The sequence below is a fragment of the Oncorhynchus mykiss genome, chromosome 24, assembly GCF_013265735.2.
Source record: "Oncorhynchus mykiss isolate Arlee chromosome 24, USDA_OmykA_1.1, whole genome shotgun sequence".
Taxonomy (NCBI): Eukaryota; Metazoa; Chordata; class Actinopteri; order Salmoniformes; family Salmonidae; genus Oncorhynchus; species Oncorhynchus mykiss.
Window position 1 is genome coordinate 6,718,755 of NC_048588.1, and position 13,719 is coordinate 6,732,473.

Below are 13,719 nucleotides of genomic sequence, written 5' to 3' on the forward strand. Positions count from 1 at the left end.
TGTCATCAATAGAGCAGGTGTTCTTAATGTTTTGTATACTCAGTGTATATTGAATATAGGATGAAACAGAAAAGAAAAAAGTTACGTTTCTATGTGGAATTTTCAACGCAATTTCAACGTATACATAGTTCTGATGATTATGTTGAAATTAGATTGATGTAACAACATGTTAGTCCGGTTAAGTCAATGTTTCTAAGTTGACATTTTAACCTAATTTCAATGTTTACAACGCTGGTTGAAATGAGATGAAAACAGTGCTGGATGATATGGCTTTTTTTCTAATCCCAATGTATTTTCCACGTTGATTCCACGTCACAATACGTCGACAAATTACGCTGAAACAACGTGTGTGCCTTGTGGGTAGGAAATGGGTAGGAAGGGGGTAGGAAATGACGTGACATAACTCAAGCTAGCAGCTGCCGCTGACGTAATAACTGGGGGAGTGGAAAAATAATATCTAACCAACAGAATACAGACGCTGCCACTCATTCGTCTAGCTATGAATCACATCTTTTTCATCAAAAGAAATGAAAGTCGAAAGATAAGAATCAAGGGGGATTTACTTGCCTCACTGATTCTAAACCCACAGGATGCAGCTGTACACTAGGGCTACACATGGCCATCTCAAGTCCAGCTGCCATTGGAAATAGTTATTGTGACATCACAACATACAGTATACTGTACAAGATGAAACCTTGATGAGGGTAGCATAGCTGTCAAACTGTTGGTATCTATTACATGTGTTGCTTAGGAGCCATCAGAGTGCGTGGGTGTTATTTTCTTAATGTACTGTACCATAACACAGCAATGCTATCTACAGAATGTGGATAAGAGTTGAGATCTTCTTTAGGTTCAACACATTCGAGCTCATATGTTGTTGTGCTCTCCGGGGAATCTTGCTCTTCCAGCTGGTGGAGAGGCCACACTATCTATGCTGAGTCTCTGGTGTCACACAATGTCCTGTGCCGAACTCAACTGAACCAGAGCTAGCTGACTCTCGAGGGCATCTGTTTTCAACTGTCTCGGTCACCACTGTTTGGAGTATGTTTGGCAGAGGCCAAACTCAGATGTGAAGATACAGGCACTTTGTGTGGCCGTACTGGCCTGGTGATGGCTTTGAAGTGATCTAATGTTCACCTTTTTGCAACGGTCAACACAGCATCTGTTCAAATGAAGAACTGCTCACAGCACGTAGTTTGGTTTGTCACAAGGAAGCAGTGCAGGGCACAACTCTACAAGACCCACAATGAATAGATGTTCACATTCAAATGATTCATATAATGACAAATTCGACTTGGCCTTTATCAGGGCTGTGTAAGGTAACAGGAAGTGTAATATATAATGTGCCATGTTCAGATTCTCAACAAAAATCCTTTAAAAGGCCCAGTGCAGTCCTTGTATGTGTCCACACTACGGAGGTTGGAATAATACTGGGAAATTGCGAAAATTGTGATAATGCCCTTTTAGTGTAAGAGCTGTTTGAAAAGACAGCCTGAAATTTCAACCTGTTTAGGTGGGACTGAGTTTTGGCCTGCCTGGTGACATCATCAGGGGGTAAACTATAACATTTGATTTGATTTGAAATTAGTTAATAGACCAATAAGAGAGTTCCAAACCTCTCTGCCAATAACAGAGAGTTTTCAGTTTCCCCTCCCCACTCAGACCACTCCCAGACAGTCCCAGCAAAATTCTTGCTTCAGAAATTGCTCTTCGCTAAGAAGCTATTTCAGTTTATTTTAAAACATTTTTTTTTAATTGAAAACAATCACAGTAAAGTACTTAATTGTTAGCCAGAATGTTTTAATATATTTAATTGCTTTTTTTTAGACAGTGATAGTCAGAAATGGAGGCTACATTTTAATTGGATTTAACCAGGCAAGTCAGTTTAGAACAAACTCTTACTTACAATGACGGGGAAACATATAGAGAGGAAGGACTGAGACGGGATTCATACCCACGTCGCCAGTGGTGTACGGTCTAGAGGGCTAACCACTAGGGCAGACTCCGGCACAAAAGCATTCCTTTCTGAACGTATAGGACTCATCAGAGTACATTACACGGCCAAACAAACCGCAACGGTGGTAACAGAGTCATGACCAACAAATAGGTGGCACAACAAGCAATCCAAACTTAGTACGGTGGGCAAGAGATAGTTATCATAATTATCATCACTCACTCTGACCGCACTGTCTTTAAGTATGAGTCGTTGAATGTCATAAGACCAAAGCTTTGTGTGTGCATGTGTGTGTGTGTGTGTGCGTGCGTGCTTGCGTGCGTGTGTGTGTGTTTGTCTTTTCTATCAAAGATGAGGTGGTTGCTGAAAATATTAAGATAAAAAGTGCCCCAAACCCAACCCGGAGCAAGAAAATTCAATTTAGCGAGGAACAGCGAGAGGGAGATGGATAAGGGGCGCTAAAACCAGGTCAGGAACACATTCATTACCCAGTCTCTACTCTTCTGACAAAAACAATGCTCTACTTTACAGAGGCTGGCCTTTTGATCGTGGTCTCATCTGTTTCTTTCTGTTTCATCCGACTCACTGATCAGCTGAAACGTGGGCTCGATAGGGTCGTCAAAAATACGTCTTTCATGTGCATGAGATCCTGTTTCTATTATAAGATCATAGGAAGCAACATGTTTGCTGCTCAACAGACACCCTGGTTTCAGTTCCTATTTCATCGATGTAGTGCAGCTCAGAATGGGCGTTGGAGGCATGACGACACAGTAGACCATTACAGCCTTGCTAACCATAGGGGTAGTCGAGGTGTCAGGGCAGTTATCACCGTCTAGACTATGTGGTGTGCTCAGTCGTCGACATGCACCTAGCCCCCTAATTAGGATTATGTCGGGATTTTGTCTTGGTAAAGGTCATAAGAGCAAACATACACATCTCCCATGCAGAGGACACACACACAAACTTAGTTCACCATATGTCACACTTTGGCTCACCTAGGTTACTACAGTACCTATGAAACACAATGATTATATATATATATATATATATATACAGTGGGGAGAACAAGTATTTGATACACTGCCAATTTTGCAGGTTTTCCTACTTACAAAGCATGTAGAGGTCTGTAATTTTTATCATAGGTACACTTCAACTGTGAGAGACGGAATCTAAAACAAAAATACAGAAAATCACATTGTATGATTCTTAAGAAATTAATTAGCATTTTATTGCATGACATAAGTATTTGATACATCAGAAAAGCAGAACTAAAATTTTGGTACAGAAACCTTTGTTTGCAATTACAGAGATCATACGTTTCCTGTAGTTCTTGACCAGGTTTGCACACCTAGATTCCGTCTCTCACAGTTGAAGTGTACCTATGATAAAAATTACAGACCTCTACATGCTTTGTAAGTAGGAAAACCTGCAAAATCGGCAGTGTATCAAATACTTGTTCTCCCCACTATATATTATTATGACTTTTTCTGCCCAATTTCGTGATATCCAAGGGTAGTTAAGATCCTGTCTAATCGCTGCAACTCTCTTAAAACACTGCTTGCTTAAACGGAAGCCAGCCACACCAATGTGTGCTACTGTTTATTATCTATCCTGTTGATTGTACATATCTACCTCAATTACCTCGTACCCCTGCACATCAACTTGGTACTGGTACCCTGTGTATACAGCCATGTTATCATTACTCATTGAGTATTTACATTTGAAGTTGGAAGTTTACATACCCTTATGTTGGAGTCATTAAAACCCGTTTTTCAACCACTGCACAAATTTCTTGTTAACAAACTATCGTTTTGGCAAGTCGGTTAGGACATCTACTTTGTGAATGACACAAGTCATTTTTCAAAAAATTGCTTACAATTGCTTAATTCACTTATAATTCACTGTATCACAATTCCAGTGGGTCAAAAGTTGACATGCACTAAGCTGACTGTGCCTGTAAACAGCTTGGAAAATTCCAGAAAATGATATCATGGCTTTATAAGCTTCTGATCGGCTAACTGACATAATTTGAGTCAATTGGAGGTGTACCTGTGGATGTATTTCAAGGCCTACCTTCAAACTCATTGCCTCTTTGCTTGACATCATGGAAAAATCAAAAGAAATCAGCCAAGACCTCAGAAAAATAATTGTTGATCTCCACAAGTCTGGTTCATCCTTGGGAGCAATTTCCAAACGCCTAAAGGTACCACGTTCATCTGTACAAGCAATAGTACACAAGTATAAACACCATGGGACCAGGCAGCCGTCATACCGCTCAGGAAGGAGACGCGTTCTGTCTCCTAGAGATGAACGTACTTTGGTGTGAAAAGTGCAAATCAATCCCAGAACAACAGCAAAGGACCTTGTGAAGATGCTGGAGGAAACAGGTACAAAAGTATCTATATTCACAGTAAAACAAGTCCTATATCAACATAACCTGAAAGGCTGCTCAGCAAGGAAGAAGCCACTGATCCAAAACCGCCATACAAAAGCCAGACTATGGTTTGCAACTGCACATGGGGACAAAGATCATACTTTTTGGAGAAATGTCCTCTGGTCTGATGAAGCAAAAATATAATTGTTTGGCCATAATGACCATCGCTATGTTTGGAGGAAAAAGGGGGAGGCTTGCAAGCCGAAGAACACCATCCCAACCATGATGCACGGGGGTGGCAGCATCATGTTGTGGAAGTGCTTTGCTGCAGGAAGGACTGGTGAACTTCACAAAATAGATAGCATCATGAAGCAGGAAAATTATGTGGATATATTGAAGCAACATCTCAAGACATCAGCAAAGTCAAGGTATTGGAGTGGCCATCACAAAGCCCTGATCTCAATCCTATAGAAATTTGTGGGCAGAACTGAAAAAGCGTGTGCGAGCAAGGAGGCCTACAAACCTGACTCAGTTACACCAGCTCTGTCAGCAAGAATTAGCCAAAATTCACCCAACTTATTGTGGGAAGCCCCTGGAAGGCTACCCGAAACGTTCTATCATTTCTCTACTATCTCGAACGCTGACCTGTGTTTGGATGGTGGCCATCTGTTCTTTCATACCATGACAAAGTCTGTCAATTTAAAGTGACCGACACATTGTTAAATAAAGGTTTAATAAGAGGTCAGCTACCCATTCATCCCATTCCACAGACATTATGATCTGAAATACTGTACTGTCCATGAGATGAAGGGCAAGTTCAGCTGCCATCCCCCTTGGCCCCCATGTTTGCAGTGCAAACCATTGCAGCACAGTGTCCTTAGCTCCCTGCATCACCCCTGTGACTTAATACAGCCTGTGACTGATGAGGGAGAGCCCAGCCCGTGTGCGGTGTCAGCTGCAGCAACCTTCACTTGGCCCTAAGCAGAGAGCAGGTATTTAATCCTGGCCTAGCAGGCTGCTCATTTCACGCTCGGCTGGAGAGCCAACGTCAGGTCTCTCTATAAAGCCCTGGGCAGGCTTCCTGCAGGGAAAATTAATGACTTCAATAAAAATGCCGCATTTTCCATTCAAATTCCCACTGGAGGGTTTTATTGGCTGAGCCTTAATTTGGTCCAATCAGCTTGTTGTGCCGGAAATGAATTATTGCGTGTTGGACTGTGGCCACACTCTGAGCTGCAGACCCTTTGAGGTTCTTACAAGACAACTGACATATCACCCTTTCCTCTCTCTGAGGTAGGATGCTGAAGTACCAGCCAGCTCCAGGGACACACCGGGGCATTCAAGATGCCACAGATCCCACAGAAGAATCTGTGGGATTTTTGTAAACGCCAGCACTTTATGAGTTTGAGTAATCACAGCTGAAAGCTGCTTTTGTTTGAGTCTGAATTCAGGCTTTGAAATCCTCCCGGAGCCAAAGTCCCACTAGTAACTGTTATCAGCCTGCTGGTTGACAGGCTTGAAGTGGCAGCAGACCCAGAGTACACAGGGGAAGAATGCCACTGACACTTCCTAAACAAATAAAACGGCTGCCCTGCCAGAGGAAATACATGGTGGTACTACAAGGCGAATGCCAGAGTGCAAATAGATCACTTCGATGAAGAGAGGTCTGGCTCTGGGGGTATGGGTGCCGCCGGGGATTTGTCAGTCCCTGTGTACCTTCCTGTTCTGTCAAACTTAGTTTAGTTTAGTTATTAGTACTATCCTGGGGGAAACAAGCAGCATGTCATGAGGTCATAAAAGGTCAAACCAAACTAAATGATTGCAGATCAAAGCTCTAATTCATACTGTTTGTGTAAAGTCCTTTCTCATAATGCTGGTGACCAGGGCCAGGCATTCAGGCGGCTGGATAGAGAATGAAACCTAATGAGACATGACCGTAATACACAGACTATGGTGCTGTTGTGGGTTGATGAGCACGGTGCTCCCTAGTTCATGTGTGTGTGTTGTCTGCGTGTGCATTAGTAACCCGCTGTGTGATCCCCATGGGAGCTCTTAACCAGAATGAGCTTTATATTACAAAAAAGGAAGTGCGGGAAGGGTGCCCAAATTAACCCAACATTACTTGATTAACGGTCAAGAATACAAGTCCCCAACAAGCTTTCCTCTGTCCTCACAGTGAGAAAATAGGGGTGAGAAAGGACACATTTTGTTTACTGTTTAAAAAGGTGGAAAGAGGCCTAGCCGACCATAAAAGGTTTATGTGAAGTGCCAGAGAATCTGAGGCAGTACTAACTCAAGTTGGCATGTTTTGCTATGTGTGTTTTTCCCATCTTTTGTTTAAAACACCACTCAAAGTCAGGAAATCCTCCAGTTTACAAGCAGCGTTCCCCATGCCAGTGAATATGAAAGAAAAGCAACCTCTTGACAGGAAGGATAGTCCGCAGCCCCTTTAGAAATGGTCCCTCAATTTTTTTAGATAGATTAGATATTTTCCACCATCATTTTTCACCCAAACGAAACCAACCCTTTTGCTATGCCAACCCATTGCCCCTCACATTCCCAATACAAATCATGTTTGTCACAACAGCACTCATGGACAAAGTACCCTGGATCTATGACTGCACTTTCCAAACCACGGAAGAAGAAATCTTCCTCCTCTAACCCCGAGGCGTTCTTCCCATATGATATTTCATCCACATGCACTTACATTTTCAGAGTGCTGTGTAATCGATGGCCTGCAGATTAGGCAAAGTGCTGGTAGCAGGTGCACACAGAGTGCAGACGACTCGGAGGCTTGTATTCCCTCTCTGATGTCTTTGTGAAAGTGCTGCCAACCTGACGCCATCTCGAAATGCTTGTTGTCTATGAAGTCACCATCCGTGTTTCTGTAAACACAATGTATTCTGTCACAGCGTTCCTCTCTTGTGAAGCTGCTTCTTTGTTCTAGCGGGTCATTGGAGACACGTGTTTAAATCTTTACACAAAGGTGTACAGAGACACGGTCAAAGAGGTTTTGAAATATCTGTTAGTATTGTTTCTTACATGGTAATCCCGTTTACATAACACATCTGAGACACTGAGACAGACTGTACAGTTCAATCAAGCAAGTAATTTTCAAACATTTCCCAAAATGCAATTCACAGGAAAACACTGTTCTAAACAGTGAACCTAATGCGAGCGATTCCATTTGTGACAGAGATGAAAATCTCAGTTTGAAACTTACAAAGATGGGGATTCTAAAAACTAACATGGCACTAGGATTGTGCCTTTGGCTTCTGGACAACGAAAGAAAGTTGATATGAAAACCAATAGAACAGTAGAGAAACGATGGTTAATGGCATGAAGGTTGGATTTTCACTAGGCTACTTTGAAGTAAGGTAAGAAATGCCTCATTATTTGAAGTAAAGTAAAACGTTCAGGTTTCAAACAATTATACTGCGTCAAGCTCATGTTGCAAAGGGGTGGGTGACCCGCTGATAGCCGCCTACTGTTGACTATAGCCTGTGTGCAGTCGAATGACAAATGGGATGGGTGCTTAAATTACAAGCACCTCTTAAATCGTGGCCATCAAAACAGTTTTTAACACGCAATTGCATTTAGAATAGTTATTTGTTGCGCAATGCACAATGACTGGGCTTATAAAAACACGTGTCACTCCAATACCAGCGGACAGGTAATATAGGCTATTCTTCTCCTCAAACTAGGCTCTGTACAGTACGTATGCTGTATGTATGCTGTGTGCGTGTGATAAATAAGATACATGACGACTAACTAAAATACCATTTAGTGGCCAATTTAATGCCACTAAATCACGCAAATGCACCTATAAACCGATAAGCATGAGCGGTCAAGCGTATTTTGGGGCCGATTAACGGTTAACCGTTAACACCCCTAATCCCAATGTTAATAGAGTCAGTTCAGCATGAATTACTTTTCTGAACAGAGCAAGCTGAAATGGAATAAACCCCTACCAAGGTACTAAACCTGGGATGTCAGACACAGCAGCAAAGGTCATTAAGCCTGAAAACCAGAATGAAACATTTGAAATTCTATAATATGAAAAATCGGACTTAAAAATTTAAATAAGGCATGGTATTGGTCACAGCTGTCACAAAGCAAAACTAAAAAAAACAGATGGGCATAAGGAGGCTAGTCCTTTAATATTTGAATATACAAATATTTTCTTTGTTGCTTTACCAAAAGAACACAAACAAGCATGGGAGATGTAACTAGATGGATTGTGTCAATGTAAATTCCAGTTAGCTTTATGAGGGATGGTGATATGCCTGAACAATGGGAAGATGTTTTCCCTCTAAAGCATTTGGAGCTTTTACAGTAGCATATGTGACTCACCACCTGGAATCGGTCTTATGTAGCAACTTTGTGTTTTTTTTACATTGGATAAAAGTAGAGACTCAGCACTACAAAATGGTATATCATACACTATATTTTTGAGGAACAATGGGAAAGCAATTCTGCTTTGAAAGTTGATAGACTTGTAAACTCACTTTTGAAAAAATGGCCTTTGAATGTTTTGGTATCTAGTGAAGAGCTCTTCTTTGTCTACACCCATTCAGCATCGTTCACACCCTCTTAAGCTTTAGCCCTACCCATCTCATTCAGTGTTCAGAGTGCACGCTTGACGCTCTGGCCTTCCACAAGAGACCTGAAAACATGTCAAAAGCCTTTTCATGGCATATTCTCAGTGGAACGTCTACCTCAGTGGCCTGCACAACAAATTAGAGACTACAGTCCAATGGCAACACCTAAGCAGGCAATCCAGCTCTGCCTGGAAAACCATATTCAATTAGACCAAGCTGTGGTTGGGCCGGCTGAGGCTCCCCGCTCGTTATTTGGTGATAACCACTTCACTTGTCAAGCTATTAAATTTCTGCACTGTGCAGAAATCATTCCGCAATTTCCTGGTTTCTAAAATTTGAATAGTTCACCTAATATCAGTTTATGTGACAAAACAAGAAAGTATAGTGTAGAGAAGCAGGGCAGCAGGGTAGCCTAGTGGTTAGAGCATTGGACTAGTAACCGGAAGGTTGCAAGTTCAAATCCCCGAGGTGACAAGTTACAAAATAAGAATTTGTTCTTAACTGACTTGCCTAGTTAAATAAAGATAATAATAATTGTATCATCTAAACTGCTGTGAAATATATTTTCCATAACTACAAATATTGTATTTTCAGCTGGTGTACAAAAGTAAAAGTCGCAAAAATGAAAGCATAGAAATAGCACACATAGAACAGCTCTACCACTTCTTAGACTTACTTTCCATGACAATGACAGATCTATTACATATATTTCTATGTGAACATGTTCAGGTCACCCAAAAAGTTACATATTGCAGCTTTAAGTGTCCATGCTTATCACACGTCCCCCTTGTGAGACTGTGAGCAATCAAGTGGCTCTAGCTTGGCTAGAATAAACATCTGAGCGCTTCCCCCTTCTCTGAGGACCCAGCCCCAGAGAGAAAGGCCTGCAAGCAGGCAGGCAGAGGCAGGAGGACTAGCTACTGAATGAACCCTCATAAGTGGTTGACCTGGAAGAGATCAACCACCAGTCATTGTGTGTGGACATGATTTAATATGATTCCATGAAAACACAGTCAATGAGGCGGTAAAACCCTCCCTAGCTCCGTTTCAGTGGGTACAGTGCACTACAGTAGGTACAGTGCCAGCATACAACCCAATACAAAGTGAGTGCATAAGGAGAGTACTGTACTATAACGCATCAAGTTAAAGGGACAGCATTTTTAGATATTTAGATATTTGTTTCCAGTCTATGGACAAGGAGTGACTGTAACATTGATCCCACAATGCTCATGCTGCTCATTGTTTGCAGTGGCTAGTGTAGCTAAACCAAAGTGTGGATTGCAGACATTTGTTGTCCATACACCACTTTCAAGGTGAGGAAACTAATGTAAAAAATAAAATTTAAAAATCTAAATTGCTGATCTATCCCTTTTTAAGCTGGGATTTGAAAGGACGTAAAATATTAAACGTATTAGGTATTGGGGAGAGTATCAGTGGCGTGTATTCATGGTTGCCAAGGGAAGCCAGGCTTCCCAAAAAATGTACCAATAACTTGTTTTATTAAGTAATTTAGCGTTCGTCTCTCTGTGTCTCATAATTGTCCTTCAATTTGCAAGAGGCTGAATGTATCTCACAGGGGAAAGCATCTGAGCGAGCAAAACAGCGCCCCTCTGTCTCTGTAGCCCAATTAACCTGTTAGAGCTCTAGGGGCGCTATTTCATTTTTGGATAAAAAACGTTCCCGTTTTAAGCGCGATATTTTGTCACGAAAAGATGCTCGACTATGCATATTCTTGACAGTTTTGGAAAGAAAACACTCTGAAGTTTCAGAATCTGCAAAGATTTTGTCTGTAAGTGCCCCAGAACTCATTCTACAGGCGAAACCAAGATGATGCATCAACCAGGAATTAGCAGAATTTCTGAAGCTCTGTTTTCCAGTGTCTCCTTATATGGCTGTGATTGCGCAAGGAATGAGCCTACACTTTCTGTCGTTCGCCCAAGGTCTTAGCAGCATTGTGACGTATTTGTAGGCATATCATTGGAAGATTGACCATAAGAGACTACATTTTCCAAGTGTCCGCCTGGTGTCCTGCGTCGAATTCGGTGCGCAATTGCCAGCTGCTTCTACTTTACCATTTGATTCAGGGGAGAAAGCATGTGTCCAAGAACGATGTATCAATGAAGAGATATGTGAAAAACACCTTGATGATTGATTCTAAACAACGTTTGCCATGTTTTCAGTCGATATTATGGAGTTAATTTGGAAAAAAGTTTGCGTTTTGAGGACTGAATTTTCAGATTTTTTTTGGTAGCCAAATGTGATGTATAAAACGGAGCTATTTCTAATACACAAGGAATCTTTTTGGAAAAACTGAGCATCTGCTATCTAACTGAGAGTATCCTCATTGAAAACATCAGAAGTTCTTCAAAGGTAAATTATTTTATTTGAAGGCTTTTATGTTTTTGTTAATGTTGCGTGCTGGATGCTAACGCTAATGCTAACGCTAAATGCTAACGCGAAATGCTAACGCTAGCTAGCTACTTTTACACAAATGATTGTTTTCCTATGGTTGAGAAGCATATTTTGAAAATCTGAGATGACAGTGTTGTTTACAAAAGGCTAAGCTTGAGAGATGGCATATTTATTTCATATCATTTGCGATTTTCATAAATAGTTAACGTTGTGTTATGCTAATGAGCTTGCTGATAGATTTACACAATCCTGGATACAGGGTTTTTTTCATAGCTAAACGTGACGCAGAAAACGGAGCGATTTGTCCTAAACAAATAATCTTTCAGGAAAAACTGAACATTTGCTATCTGAGAGTCTCCTCATTGAAAACATCTGAAGTTCTTCAAAGGTAAATGATTTTATTTGAATGCTTTTCTGTTTTTTTGTGTAAATGTTGCCAGCTGAATGCTAATGCTAAATGCTACGTTAGCCATCAATACTGTTACACAAATGCTTGTTTTGCAATGGTTGAGAAGCATATTTTGAAAATCTGAGATGACAGTGTTGTTAACAAAAGGCTAAGCTTGAGAGATGGCATATTTATTTCATTTCATTTGCGATTTTCATAAATAGTTAACGTTGTGTTATGCTAATGAGCTTGCTGATAGATTTACACAATCCTGGATACAGGGGTTTTTGGTTAACCTTTCTGATCTCCCCATCCCGGATCCGGGATCGTGAATACAGACTCAAGCTCATTACCATAACGCAACGTTAACTATTCATGAAAATCGCAAATGAAATGAAATAAATATGCTAGCTCTCAAGCTTAGCCTTTTGTTAACAACACTGTCATCTCAGATTTTCAAAATATGCTTCTCAACCATTGCAAAACAAGCATTTGTGTAACAGTATTGATGGCTAACGTAGCATTTAGCATTAGCATTCAGCTGGCAACATTTACGCAAAAAAACAGAAAAGCATTCAAATAAAATCATTTACCTTTGAAGAACTTCAGATGTTTTCAATGAGGAGACTCTCAGATAGCAAATGTTCAGTTTTTCCTGAAAGATTATTTGTTTAGGACAAATCGCTCCGTTTTCTGCGTCACGTTTAGCTATGAAAAAACCCCTGTATCCAGGATTGTGTAAATCTATCAGCAAGCTCATTGCATTAGCAAATGAAATGAAATAAATATGCCATCTCTCAAGCTTAGCCTTTTGTAAACAACACTGTCATCTCAGATTTTCAAAATATGCTTCTCAACCATAGGAAAACAATCATTTGTGTAAAAGTAGCTAGCTAGCGTTAGCATTTCGCGTTAGCATTTAGCGTTAGCATTAGCGTTAGCATCCAGCACGCAACATTAACAAAAACATAAAAGCCTTCAAATAAAATCATTTACCTTTGAAGAACTTCTGATGTTTTCAATGAGGATACTCTCAGTTAGATAGCAGATGCTCAGTTTTTCCAAAAAGATTCCTTGTGTATTAGAAATAGCTCCGTTTTATACATCACATTTGGCTACCAAAAAAAATCTGAAAATTCAGTCCTCAAAACGCAAACTTTTTTCCAAATTAACTCCATAATATCGACTGAAAACATGGCAAACGTTGTTTAGAATCAATCATCAAGGTGTTTTTCACATATCTCTTCATTGATACATCGTTCTTGGACACATGCTTTCTCCCCTGAATCAAATGGTAAAGTAGAAGCAGCTGGCAATTGCGCACCGAATTCGACGCAGGACACCAGGCGGACACTTGGAAAATGTAGTCTCTTATGGTCAATCTTCCAATGATATGCCTACAAATACGTCACAATGCTGCTAAGGACGACACAACAGTGGTAGGCTTGATTACCAACAACGATGAGACGGCCTACAGGGAGGAGGTGAGGGCCCTCGGAGTGTGGTGTCAGGAAAACAACCTCACACTCAACGTCAACAAAACTAAGGAGATGATTGTGGACTTCAGGAAACAGCAGAGGGAACACCCCCCTATCCACATCGATGGAACAGTAGTGGAGAGGGTAGCAAGTTTTAAGTTCCTCGGCATACACATCACAGACAAACTGAATTGGTCCACTCACACAGACAGCATCGTGAAGAAGGCGCAGCAGCGCCTCTTCAACCTCAGGAGGCTGAAGAAATTCGGCTTGTCACCAAAAGCACTCACAAACTTCTACAGATGCACAATCGAGAGCATCCTGGCGGGCTGTATCACCGCCTGGTATGGCAACTGCACCGCCCTCAACCGTAAGGCTCTCCAGAGGGTAGTGAGGTCTGCACAACGCATCACCGGGGGCAAACTACCTGCCCTCCAGGACACCTACACCACCCGATGTCACAGGAAGGCCATAAAGATCATCAAGGACATCAACCACCCGAGCCACTGCCT

At 41.3% G+C, this 13,719-nt stretch overlaps 1 protein-coding gene across 2 annotated transcripts in view; it reads right to left on the reverse strand.

Moving 5' to 3' along the window:
* The window catches only part of LOC110503602 (G-protein coupled receptor 4-like), a 36,329-nt gene that overhangs the window by 19,768 nt on the left and 2,842 nt on the right, over nucleotides 1-13,719 (reverse strand). The window contains exon 2 of one of the 2 annotated variants that reach the window (XM_021582018.2): nucleotides 7,036-7,213. The exons of the other annotated variant lie outside the window; for it this stretch is intronic. The gene's annotated coding sequence lies outside the window, so the exon portion shown is untranslated. The remainder of the gene's footprint in view (nucleotides 1-7,035; nucleotides 7,214-13,719) is intronic. 2 annotated transcript variants of the gene reach the window in all.